Below are 12492 nucleotides of genomic sequence, written 5' to 3' on the forward strand. Positions count from 1 at the left end.
CGACGTCCACAGGTGGGGGTTGTGCTTACAGCCTAACACCGTGCAGGACGTTTGGCATTTGCCAGAAAACACCAAGATTGGCAAATTCGCCACTGGCGCCCTGTGCTCTTCACAGATGAAAGCAAGTTCACACTGAGCACATGTGACAGAGTCTGGAGACGCAGTGGAGAACGTTCTGCTGCCTGCAACATCCTCCAGCATGACCGGTTTGGCATTAGGTCAGTAATGGTGTAGGGTGGCATTTCTTTGGAGGGCCGCACAGCCCTCCATGTGCTCGCCAGAGGTAGCCTGACTGCCATTAGGTACCGAGATGAGATCCTCAGACCCCTTGTGAGACCATATGCTGGTGCGGTTGGCCCTGGGTTCCTCCTAATGCAAGACAATTCTAGACCTCATGTGGCTGGAGTGTGTCAGCAGTTCCTGCAAGACGAAGGCATTGATGCTATGGACTGACCCGTCCGTTCCTCAGACCTGAATCCAATTGAGCACATCTGGGACATCACGTCTCGCTCTATCCACCAAGAGACTGTCCAGGAGTTGGCAGATGCTTTAGTCCAGGTCTGGGAGGAGATCCCTCAGGAGACCGTCCGCCACCTCATCAGGAGAATGCACAGGCGTTGTAGGGAGGTCATACAGGCACGTGGAGGCCACACACACTACTGAGCCTCATTTTGACTTGTTTTAAGGACATTACATCAAAGTTGGATCAGCCTGTAGTGTGTTTTTCCACTTTAATTTTGAGGGTGACTCCAAATCCAGACCTCCATGGGTTAAAAAATTTGATTTCCATTTTTTTCTTTTGTGTGATTTTGTTGTCAGCACATTCAACTATGTAAAGAACAAAGTATTTCAGAAGAATATTTAATTAATTCAGATCTAGTATGTGTTATTTTTGTGTTCCCTTTATTTTTTTGAGCATTGTATTTATTAATGATCTTGTAGAAGGCTTGCACAGTAAAATATAAATTTTTGCAGAGGACACTAAACTGTGTAATTAACACAGAAGAGGACAGTATACTGCTACAGAGGGATCTGGGTAGATTGGAGGCTTGGGCAAGCAAGTGGAAGATGAAGTTTAACACTGACAAATGTAAGGTTATGCACATGGGAAGGAATAATGCAAGTCACCAGTACATACTAAATGGTAAAACACTGGGTAACACTGATATGGAAAAGCACCTAGGAATTTTGGTGAACAGCAAACTAAGCTGTAGAAACCAGTGTCAGGCAGCTGCTGCCAAGGCCAATAAGATAATGGGTTGCATCAAAAGGGGCATAGATGCCCGTGATGAGAACATAGTGCTACCAATCTACAAATCATTAGTCAGACCACACATTGAGTACTGTGTACAGTTCTGGGCTCCTGTGAACAAGGCAGACATAGCAGAGCTGGAAAGGGTTCAGAGGAGGGCAACTAAAGTAATTACTGGAATGGATGGACTATAGTACCCTGAAAGATTATCAAAATTGGGGTTATTCACTTTAGAAAAAAGACGACTGAGGGGAGATCTAATAACTATGTATAAGTATATCAGGGGTCAGTACAGAAATCTCTCCCATTATCTATTTTTCCCCAGGAACGGTGACAAGGGGACATCCTCTGTGTCTGGAGGAAAGAAGGTTTGTACACAAACATAGAAGAGGATTATTTATGGTAAGAGCAGTGAGACTATGGAACTCTCTGCCTGAGAAGATGGTGATGGTGAATTCACTAAAATAGTTCAAAAGGGGCCTGGATGTATTTCTGGAGTGTAATAATATTACAGGATATAGCTACTAGAGATGGGTCGTTGATCCAGGGAGTTATTCTGATTGCCTGATTGGAGTCAGGAAGGAATTTTTTTCCCCTTTAGTGGGGAAAATTGGCCTCTACCTCACAGCGTTTTTTTGACTTCCTCTGGATCAACTTGCAGGATAACAGGCTGAACTGGATGGACAGATGTTTTTTTTCGGCCTTATAAATTATGTTACTATGTTACTATATGTTACTGCTACAGCAGCATTATGCATTAAGCAATCTTTAGTTTCTTCACATACCACTGTTTTCCTTGAGTTTTTCCCTTAGTTACGGCTGTTTAAACATTTACAATATGAGGACCTTCTCAAGGTGGCTCCTCTGCCAGTTCTCTGAGGCCAAAACTGCTTTCCCTCACTTCACATACACACTTGCTGTAGCCAGCAGCTTCCTGCCAGCCAATCAGATTGGATTACTGAGAGACACGCCTTCTCACTCTGAAGCCTAATCTGACAATCATTGACAGACTAACTCTGGTATACATGCCTAGCTCTAATAAACTAGCAAATAAACAAAAAATATAACAGTTACACTTTAAGTATTCAAATGCTTGGATAGTTTCATCAGACCTATCTAAAGAATTAGCTGTCTTTTGAGTAAGTGCAGACAGAGACCAAAAACCTGGAAATAATTTCCAGTAATAGATGGTAAAGCTAAGGAAGTACTGTTGGATGAGCCGACTTGAGAATAGAGAGTACCTTTTCAGTAAGGGGCCCTTTACATGGGCCGACAATTGAACCAATCATCGATAACTAGTGTTACTAGTAACTCTCGTTAGTGATGATCTGGCAGTGTAAATGCATCGCCGATTACCCAATGGACGAGCAAAAAGTATTGGCAGAACCATAGATACAGTTGGAGATGATAATATAGAGGCAGCAGTGAAAACTTGAAAAAAGTAAATTTTATGCTTGTGAAATGTTTTTAGAATTTATAAACTTCTAAATATTTAATCTCAGTAATATTGCAGAAGTGCTCATGGACAATTTTATAGTCACACTAGCCTACATTTACTAACCATATACATGGTGTAAACATAGGCTGTCGAGACCTGGACCAGGTTTATCAGGCTGGATAATAAACGTTGTACGGGGAAAGATATTTTTGTATAACTCTAAACCAACTATTAGTTCGTTTGAGGCCAGGGGCATTGCTAGGCATCTAAACAGTATATACAGCCAGTGGGGAGCTGCAGGGGTGGGATAAAATTTTTACCAACAGGTTCCCTCGTCATAACACATGTTTACATATAAATATACCATATATATGCAACACACACACATAAATACACCATATACATGGTACACAAACGTAAATACACCATTTATACACTACACACACATACCGCCCAACTTTTAAAAAACCTAAGGAGCAAAACTATTAGCAATGCACAAAGCGCAGCACGACAAATGTTTTAAAGCGCTGCATATCTAAACAAACTTTATAGACACTACACTCACATAATCACATATACAATATACACCCATATATGATACACCACACATATATATATTACACATAGGCTACACTTAAAGTAGATATACAGTTGCAAGAAAAAGTATGTGAACCCTTTGGAATTATATGGATTTCTGCACAAATTGGTCATAAAATGTGATCTGATCTTCATCTAAGTCACAACAATAGAGAATCACAGTTTTTATTGAACACACCATGTAAACATTCACAGTGCAGGTGGAAAAAGTATGTGAACCCTTGGATTTAATAACTGGTTGACCCTCTTTTGGCAGCAATAACTTCAACAAAACGTTTCCTGTAGTTGCAGATCAGACGTGCACAACTGTCTGGAGTAATTCTTGACCATTCCTCTTTACAGAACTGTTTCAGCTCAGCAATATTCTTGGGAGCAGCAGCAGTGGGACACGCACAATCTCAACCAGCAGGTGGTCGCATACTTGGACTGCACCCTGTCACACATGATCCAAGACTACTGGGCAAGCAAACTTAATGTGTGGCCGTAACTGGAGCCATAACAGTGGGTATTCAGTGCGGCAGGGGGCATAGTTATCCTTAAGAGAACTCGCCTTTCCTCCCAAAATGTTGAGTGACTGACCTTCATAAAGATAAATCAGGCACAGATCAACCAGGATTTCCAGATGCCGGTGCCTGATGCAACAGAATAGATCATTCTGCCACTAATAATCATACTGTAGTGTGCTGACACACCAGAATATTCTGCAAAATGGGCTGTTACTTTTAGCCACGTGCTACTGCTACTATTCTGATGCTGCCCCCTGCCTGTTACCTCTACTGCCATTCCTAAAAAGGGGCTTATTTGCCTACTGATATGTACATTTTTACAAGGATATGCATACCATTGGCCCTTGCTATCACACTGCTGTTGTTGGGTTCTGTTACTACTGTGATCTGCAGATATCTTGTGCTGTATGCCACTACTGCTGTCCCACTCCCACTCTGTCATGGGGCCTCTATTGTCACTGTTACTGCCACTGCTGCTGGCACCCTCCCCACTCTGTCATGGGGCCACTTTTATAACTGTTACTGACACTGCTGCTGCTTCTGCCACCCTCTCCACTGTGTCATAGGGCCACTATTGTCACTCTTACTGCCACTGCTGCTGCCACCTTACTCGCTCTGTCATATGGCCACTATTGTCATTGCCACTGCTGCCACCTTCCCCACTCTGTCATGAGGCCACTATTGTCACTGTTAATGCCACTGCTGCTGCTGCCACCCTCCACACTCTGTCATGGGGTGACTATTATAACTGTTACTGACACTGCTGCTGCTTCTGCCACCCTTTCCACTCTGTTATAGGGCCATTATTGTCACTGTTACTGCCACTGCTGCTGCCATCCTCCCTACTCTGTCACAGGGCCACTATTGTAACTGCCACTCTCCCACTCTGTTATGGGGCCTCTATTGTCACTGTTACTGGCACTGCTGCTTCTGCCACCCTCCCCATTCTGTCATGAGGTCACTATTGTCACTGTTACTGCCACTGCTGCTGTATTCCACCCTCCACAATCTGTCATGGGGCCAATACTGTCACTGCTGCTGCTGCCGCCCTCTCCACTCTGTCACTGGGCCACTATTGTCACTGTTACTGCCACTGCTGATCATTCTGCCACCCTCCCTACTCTGTTATGGGGCCACTATTGACACTGTTACTGCCACTGCTGCTGCCACCCTCCCCACTCTGTCATGGAGCCACTATTGACACTGTTACTGCTGCTGCTGCCACCGTCCCCACTCTGTCACGGGGCCACTTTTTTAACTGTTACTGACACTGCTGCTGCTTCTGCCACCCTCTCCACTCTGTCATAGGGCCACTATTGTCACTGTTACTGCTACTGCTGCTGCCACCTTACTCACTCTGTCATGGGGCCACTGCTGTCATTTCCACTGCTGCCACTTTCCCCACTCTGTCATAGGGCCACTATTGTCAGTGTTACTACCACTGCTGCTGCTTAGGCCACCCTCCCCACTCTGTCATGGGGTCACTACTTGAATATTGGTGCACTGCACAGTTATGTACATTGCGATAAATTGTAGCAGAGTCTATTGTTCATCAGTCTTTTATGCTCCCTCTGCTGCTTAACTTTCAAGCCTTCACACTGAGATTGGGCCACCAAGTGGGAAGGATATGATTAGGCAGATAGGCCTGAGTATACCTGACTTCTTGCAAAACATGACAAATTATTGAGTGACTGTCATTGTCTTCCAATAATAGTGATCTCTAGCACTAGTAGTGATGGCTGCCATAGTCTTCCGATATTCGTGAAAGTCACAGTGCCCACATGGGTAAAAAAAATACCTTGAGGAATGGAAACCAGACAGCAACAGTGGTAGAAATAAAAATACTACTGTTTGCGGAGTCCCTGGGTTTTCCTCACAAAAAGGGCTGTCATTGTATCTAGATTTCAATTTACTTTGAACCTTTGACCTCACAGTGCATGTTAACGTTTTAGTATTTTAAATTACTAACTGATGGTCACTAAGGACCTATTTACGTTTTTGGATCATGTACTGTTTATTATGTTAAAACTTCACTTTTATTTCTGCTTATAATATATATATAATGTATTATCACTTTATCAATAAACTATTATACTACAAACGTTAAAACTCTCAGTGATGCGGGCTTGCTCAATTCTTTGCGATCTATCTATCTGTTATATGTTCCGCCGTTATAGCTGGCTTAAATACATAGACAGGACAGCAGATGGGATGGACGATGAGGGGGGGGGGGGAGGGGAAGTGGAAAGGATAGTGAGGATTTGTGGGGTGTGAAGGCATTATGTGGAGGTAGTGCAACTGTATAATGTAATTACTGAGCTCTCCTCGTCTCTTTGGAGCAATAATTTGATCATTTGCGATCGATTGCGTGGTAGATTAGCTTTATTTCAGTTTAGTTATTAGCGCAGCCTCTGCTGCTCCTAATACACCTCCTCCTACTCAGCTACTGCTCATCATGCGCCTTCCCCCTCTCTCCAATGCTGTCTCTCTTAGCTGATATTTATCCTATTTCTGATGCCTGCTATCTCACTCTATATGTATGCCCGTATATTTGAGCTTGCTCCTGCTGTATCACTGCCTAAAACTTGTACACTCCGACATGTTTCGCTGTGTTACCAGCGTCTTCAGGGGATAATGCATGTCATTGTATCTAGAAAGAACCATAGAGTCTCTCTGCATAAAATAATGAACGTTACAACTATTTACTTGAGATGTTAGTGAGAAAAAGAGTAGATCATTTCTAGATTTGTTGAATAGGTTGCCCAGTGATACAGTCTTAAGAGTCTATTATAGAGTTACATAGCCCAAGCAACTTTCCTAGTGCTAAAAAAAAAAAAATATATACAAAATGAAATTGCGGTATTGATCAGCCTCATCAGTCCATAAATTTTTATATAAAGATAGTGAAAAGCAGAACATTGCTTATGAGTCCAATAAAATGCTAAAAAATAAATAGACAAATTTGTATCTAGGAATTTATATGTTTACATGGTCTTCGATAAAAGACAAATGCAGAGCATACAAGGTGCTGGAAGACAAATTATTCTTTTTATACAATGTATGTCACAGATAGAATGTAGGCTTGTAAATTCTAAAGGCTTCAAAGGTAAATGCATTTATTTCATTTACTACCTTTTTCACTTTACCAAGCAGGCTATCAAACAAAGCCAGTATATAACATAAAAGCATATTTTATAAGACTTCTTTGCTATTTGCTAGGTCGAGCTTAAATCTGCATAGCTTTACACAGCGCTTTCAGTATTCATATATAACCTACATAGAAAATGCCAGACCGCTTATACCAATTAAATTCTTTATTACAAAAAATCACAATTAAATACATACATGATTAAAAAATTGGTGCAGGAGATAAAAGCGACATCACTGGAGGAAACATACAGTGGGCGCAGGTCCCTGTTTATCCAACATGATTATTCACTGAAGTGCATAATAAAATTCAAATGAAAGCAGGAAAACAGGACAATTACCCATACTGTGTCTCCTCCAGGATGGTGCCAACCCCAACGCGCGTTTTGGCGTACCCCCAGAAGAAAAAACGCCGAAGGTACTCCGAAACGCGAGTTGGGGTTGGCGCCATCCTGGAGGAGACACAGTATGGGTAATTGTCCTATGTTCCTGCTTTCATTTCGTTTTTATCTCCTGCACCAATTTTTTAATCATGCATGTATTTAATTGTGATTTTTTTGTAATAAAGAATTTAATTGGTATAAGCGGTCTGGCATTTTCTATGTAGGTTATATATTTAGTATTAGTATTGCCAAAGGCTTTTATTACTTGAACAAGTAATCATCCCACGGTTAGGGCATATATTGGATGTTTGCTTTCAGTATTCAGATTACTGAATACTTAAAGGGATTCTGTCACCAGGTTTGGGGCTATAGCGATACGGACATGCACGGCTAGATTGCCGCTAGCATGTCCGCAATATATGTGTCCTATAGGGCTGTATGGTTTTAACTTCTTTAAAAAAGGATTTTATAGATATATGTCCAAGGGGCTGCACTAACCTTCCTTGTGCCCAGCCGTGCCCAGCCACTCCCGCCTGTGAAGGAGCCCAGCACCACCTATGTCTCCTCCTTTCATCAACGATAGATTGCGCATGCGCAGTGCCGGTATAGTGTTCCTTCCCTGTTCTGGCATCAGCTTCAGGGAAAGAACTGCGCATGCGCGAGCTCGCGCATCGCAAGATTACGGCAATCTATAGTTGATGAAAGGAGGAGACATAGGCGGTGCTGGGCTCCTTCACAGGCGGGCGTGGCTGGGCACGGCTGGGCACAAGGAAGGTTAGTGCAGCCCCTTGGACACATTCAACACTCATTTACATATCTATAAAATCCTTTTTTAAAGAAATTAAAACTACACAGCCCTATAGGACACATATATTGCGGACATGCTAGCGGCGATCTAGCTGCGCATGTCCGTATCTCTATAGCCCCAAACCTGGTGACAGAATCCCTCTAAAACACTGTCAGACTAGCACGAATTTAAATATTAAATCAGTATTTTTATGTTTAACATATTACCCATTACCTCATATAACACGTATTGTGCTTTGATACTTTTATTACTTTCTAACTGAACAGTGCTTTATGATTGCTACCAAATGAATGTCGACTATATATGAATATCAAGGTCTGGAACCATGGATGCTTGACCTACAGAGAAAGAATTTGGAGAGACTAGAAATCATACTTGAAGTCTAAAGGTTTATAAGCAAAGAAAATATTGGTATAAAATTCTGTGTTTACCTTGCATTTACTGGAAAAGTAGGTGTTTCATAGGGATAGATCTTTCACAGGATCTAATTCCATTCCCATGTTGCTATGGTTTAAAGCTAATGCTTCAGCTTAAATAGACATACCAAACACAAACGTCTTAATAAAATCACATTCTCTTATTTTACTTCAGCTTATGATATTACAATAGCTGTGAAATTTGCCTTTTGCTTCTTAGGCTACTTTTACACTCGTTTTGGGCGGATCCGTCATGGATCTGCAAAAAACGGATCGTTACAATAATACAACCGTCTGCATCCGTCATGAACGGATCTGTTTGTATTACCTGTAACATAGCCAAGACCGATCTGTCATGAACTCCATTGAAAGTCAATGGGAAACGGATCCATTTTCTATTGTGCCAGATTGTGTCAGGGAAAACGGATCCATCCACATTGACTTACATTGTGTGCCAGGATGGATCTGTTTGGCTCAGTTTTGTCAAGCGGACAGCAAAACGCTGCAGGCAGCGTTTCGGTGTCCGCTTCCAGAGCGGAATGGAGACTGATCGGAGGCAAACTGATGCATTCTGAGCGGATCCTTTTCCATTCAGAATGCATAATGGCAAAACTGATCTGTTTTGGACCGCTTGTGAGAGCCCTGAACGGATCTCACAAACGGAAAGCCAAAACATGAGTGTGAAAGTAGCCTTAGAATGTAGCTCATTGTGAAAGTGTTTTAACCCCTTAAGGACTTAGGGCATACTTAAGGACTCAGGGCGTACGGGTACATCCTAAGTTTAAATCGCGATTGCGGTGCCGCGGGGGTTAATCCGAACAGGATGCCGGCTGAAATCATTCAGCCGGCATCCTGTCACAACGCTAGGGGGGGTCATGTGACCCCCCCCCCGTATCCGGTTGTTGGGGGCGGCGGTGCCATCGGGTCCCCATGAGGCTGTGGGGGGGACCCGATGGCATGGAAGACAGCACAATGTCTAAGGAAGGCATCGCGCTGCCTTTCCGGTGATGAGCCTGTGAGATCCAGCCCCCTGGATCTCACAGGCCGGAAGCTGTATGAGTAATACACACAGTATTACTCATACAGCCAATGCATTGCAATACAGAAGTATTGGAATGCATTGTAAAGGAATATACCCCCCAAAGTTCAAGTCCCAAAGTGGGACAAAAAATAAAGTGAAAAAAAAGTTGGAAAAATAAAGTTTTCCCCCCAAAAAAATCTATTTTTCAAGTAAAAATAAACAAAAACGTAATTTTCCACAAATAAAGTTATAAAAAATTGGTAAAAAATAGGGGGGAAAAAAAAGTATACATATTAGGTATTGCCGCGTCCGTATCGACCGGCTCTATAAACATATCACATGACCTAACCCCTCAGTTGAACACCGTAAAAAAAAAAAAAAAAAACTGTGCTAAATAGACAATTTTTTTGTCACCTTACATCACAAAAAGTACAACAGCAAGCGATCAAAAAGGCCTTTGCCCACCAAAATAGTACCAATCTAACCGTCACCTCATCCCGCAAAAAATGAGCCCCTACCTGAGACAATCGCCCAAAAAATAAAAAACTATGGCTCAGAATATGGAGACACTAAAACATAATTTTTTTTGTTTGAAAAAAACTGTTATAGTGTAAAACTTACATAAATCAAAAAAAGTATACATATTTGGTATCGCCGCATTCGTATCGACCGGCTCTATAAAAATATCACATGACCTAACCTCTCAGATTAACACCGTAAAAAATAAAAAATAAAAACTGTGCCAAATAAACCATTTTTTGTCACCTTACATCACAAAAAGTGTAATAGCAAGCGATCAAAAAGTCATATGCACCCCAAAATAGTGCCAATCAAACCATCATCTCATCCCGCAAAAAATTAGACCCTACCTAAGATAATCGCCCAAAAACTGAAAAATCTATGGCTCTCAGAATATGGAGACACTAAAACATGATTTTTTTTTTGTTTCAAAAAATTTATTATTGTGTAAAACTTACATAAATAAAAAAAAGTATACATATTAGGTATCGCCGCATCCGTATCGACCGGCTCTATAAAATTATATCACATGATCTAACCCCTCAGATGAACACAGTAAAAAATTTAAAATAAAAACTGTGCTAAATAAACCATTTTTTGTCACCTTACATCACAAAAAGTGTAATAGCAAGCGATCAAAAAGTCACACGCACCCCAAATAAAACCGTCATCTCATCCCGCAAAAATCATACCCTACCCAAGGTAAACGCCCAAAAACTGAAAAATTTATGGCTCTCAGACTATGGAAACACTAAAACATGATTTTTTTTGCTTCAAAAATGAAATCATTGTGTAAAACTTACATAAATAAAAAAAAGTATACATATTAGGTAGGCGTCCGTATCGACCGGCTCTATAAAAATATCACATGACCTAACCCCTCAGATGAATGTTGTAAATAACAAACAATAAAAACGGTGCCAAAACAGCTATTTCTTGTTATCTTGCCTCATAAAAAGTGTAATATAGAGCAACCAAAAATCATATGTACCCTAAACTAGTACCAACAATACTGCCACCCTATCCCATAGTTTCTAAAATGGGGCCACTTTTTGGGAGTTTCTACTCTAGGGGTGCATCAGGGGGGCTTCAAATGGGACATGGTGTAAAAAAAAACAGTCCAGCAAAATCTGCCTTCCAAAAACCGTATGGCATTCCTTTCCTTCTGCGCCCTGCCGTGTGCCCGTACAGCTGTTTACGACCACATATGGGGTGTTTCTGTAAATTACAGAATCAGGGCCATAAATATTGAGTTTTGTTTGGCTGTTAACCCTTGCTTTGTTACTGGGAAAAATGGATTAAAATAGAAAAATTGGCAAAAAAATGTAATGTTGAAATTGTATCTCTATTTTCCATTAATTCTTGTGGAACACCTAAAGGGTTAACGACGTTTGTAAAATAAGTTTTTAATACCTTTAGGGGTGTAGTTTCTTAGATGGGGTCACTTTTATGGAGTTTCTACTCTAGGGGTGCATCAGGGGGCTTCAAATGGGACATGGGTGTCAAAAAAAACAGTCCAGCAAAACCTGCCTTCCAAAAACCGTATGGCATTCCTTTCCATCTGCGCTCTGCCTTGTGCCCGTACAGCGGTTTACGACCACATATGGGGTGTTTCTGTAAACTACAGAATCAGGGCCAAAAATATTGAGTTTGGTTTGGCTGTTAACCTTTGCTTTGTAACTGGAAAAAAATTATTAAAATGGAAAATCTGCCAAAAAAGTGAAATTTTGAATTTGTATCTCTATTTTCCATTAATTTTTGTGGCACACCTAACGGGTTAACGATATTTGTAAAATATGTTTTGAATACCTTGAGGCGTGTAGTTTATAGAATGGGGTCATTTTTTGGGTGGTTTCTATTATGTAAGCCTCGCAAAGTGACTTCAGACCTGAACTGGTCCCTAAAAATTGGGTTTTTGAAAATTTCAGAAAAATTTCAAGATTTGCTTCTAAACTTCTAAGCCTTGTAACATCCCCAAAAAATAAAATATCATTCCCAAAATGATCCAAACATGAAGTAGACATATGGGGAATGTAAAGTAATAACTATTTTTGGAGGTATTACTATGTATTATAGAAGTAGAGAAATTGAAACTTGGAAATTTGCAATTTTTTACAAATTTTTGGATAAATTTGGTATTTTTTTATAAATAAAAATGATTTTTTTTTACTTCATTTTACCAGTGTCATGAAGTGCAATATGTGACGAAAAAACTATCTCAGAATGGCCTGGATAAGTCAAAGAGTTTTCAAAGTTATCAGCACTTAAAGTGACACTGGTCAGATTTGCAAAAAATGGCCCAAGTCCTTAAGGTGAAATAGGGCTGAGTCCTTAAGGGGATAAAGGGCATCTATCAGCAAATTTGTACCTATGAAACTGACTGTACCTGCTGCATGTGCACTTGG

Source organism: Bufo bufo, chromosome 4, assembly GCF_905171765.1.
Source record: "Bufo bufo chromosome 4, aBufBuf1.1, whole genome shotgun sequence".
In the NCBI taxonomy this organism is placed as follows: Eukaryota; Metazoa; Chordata; class Amphibia; order Anura; family Bufonidae; genus Bufo; species Bufo bufo.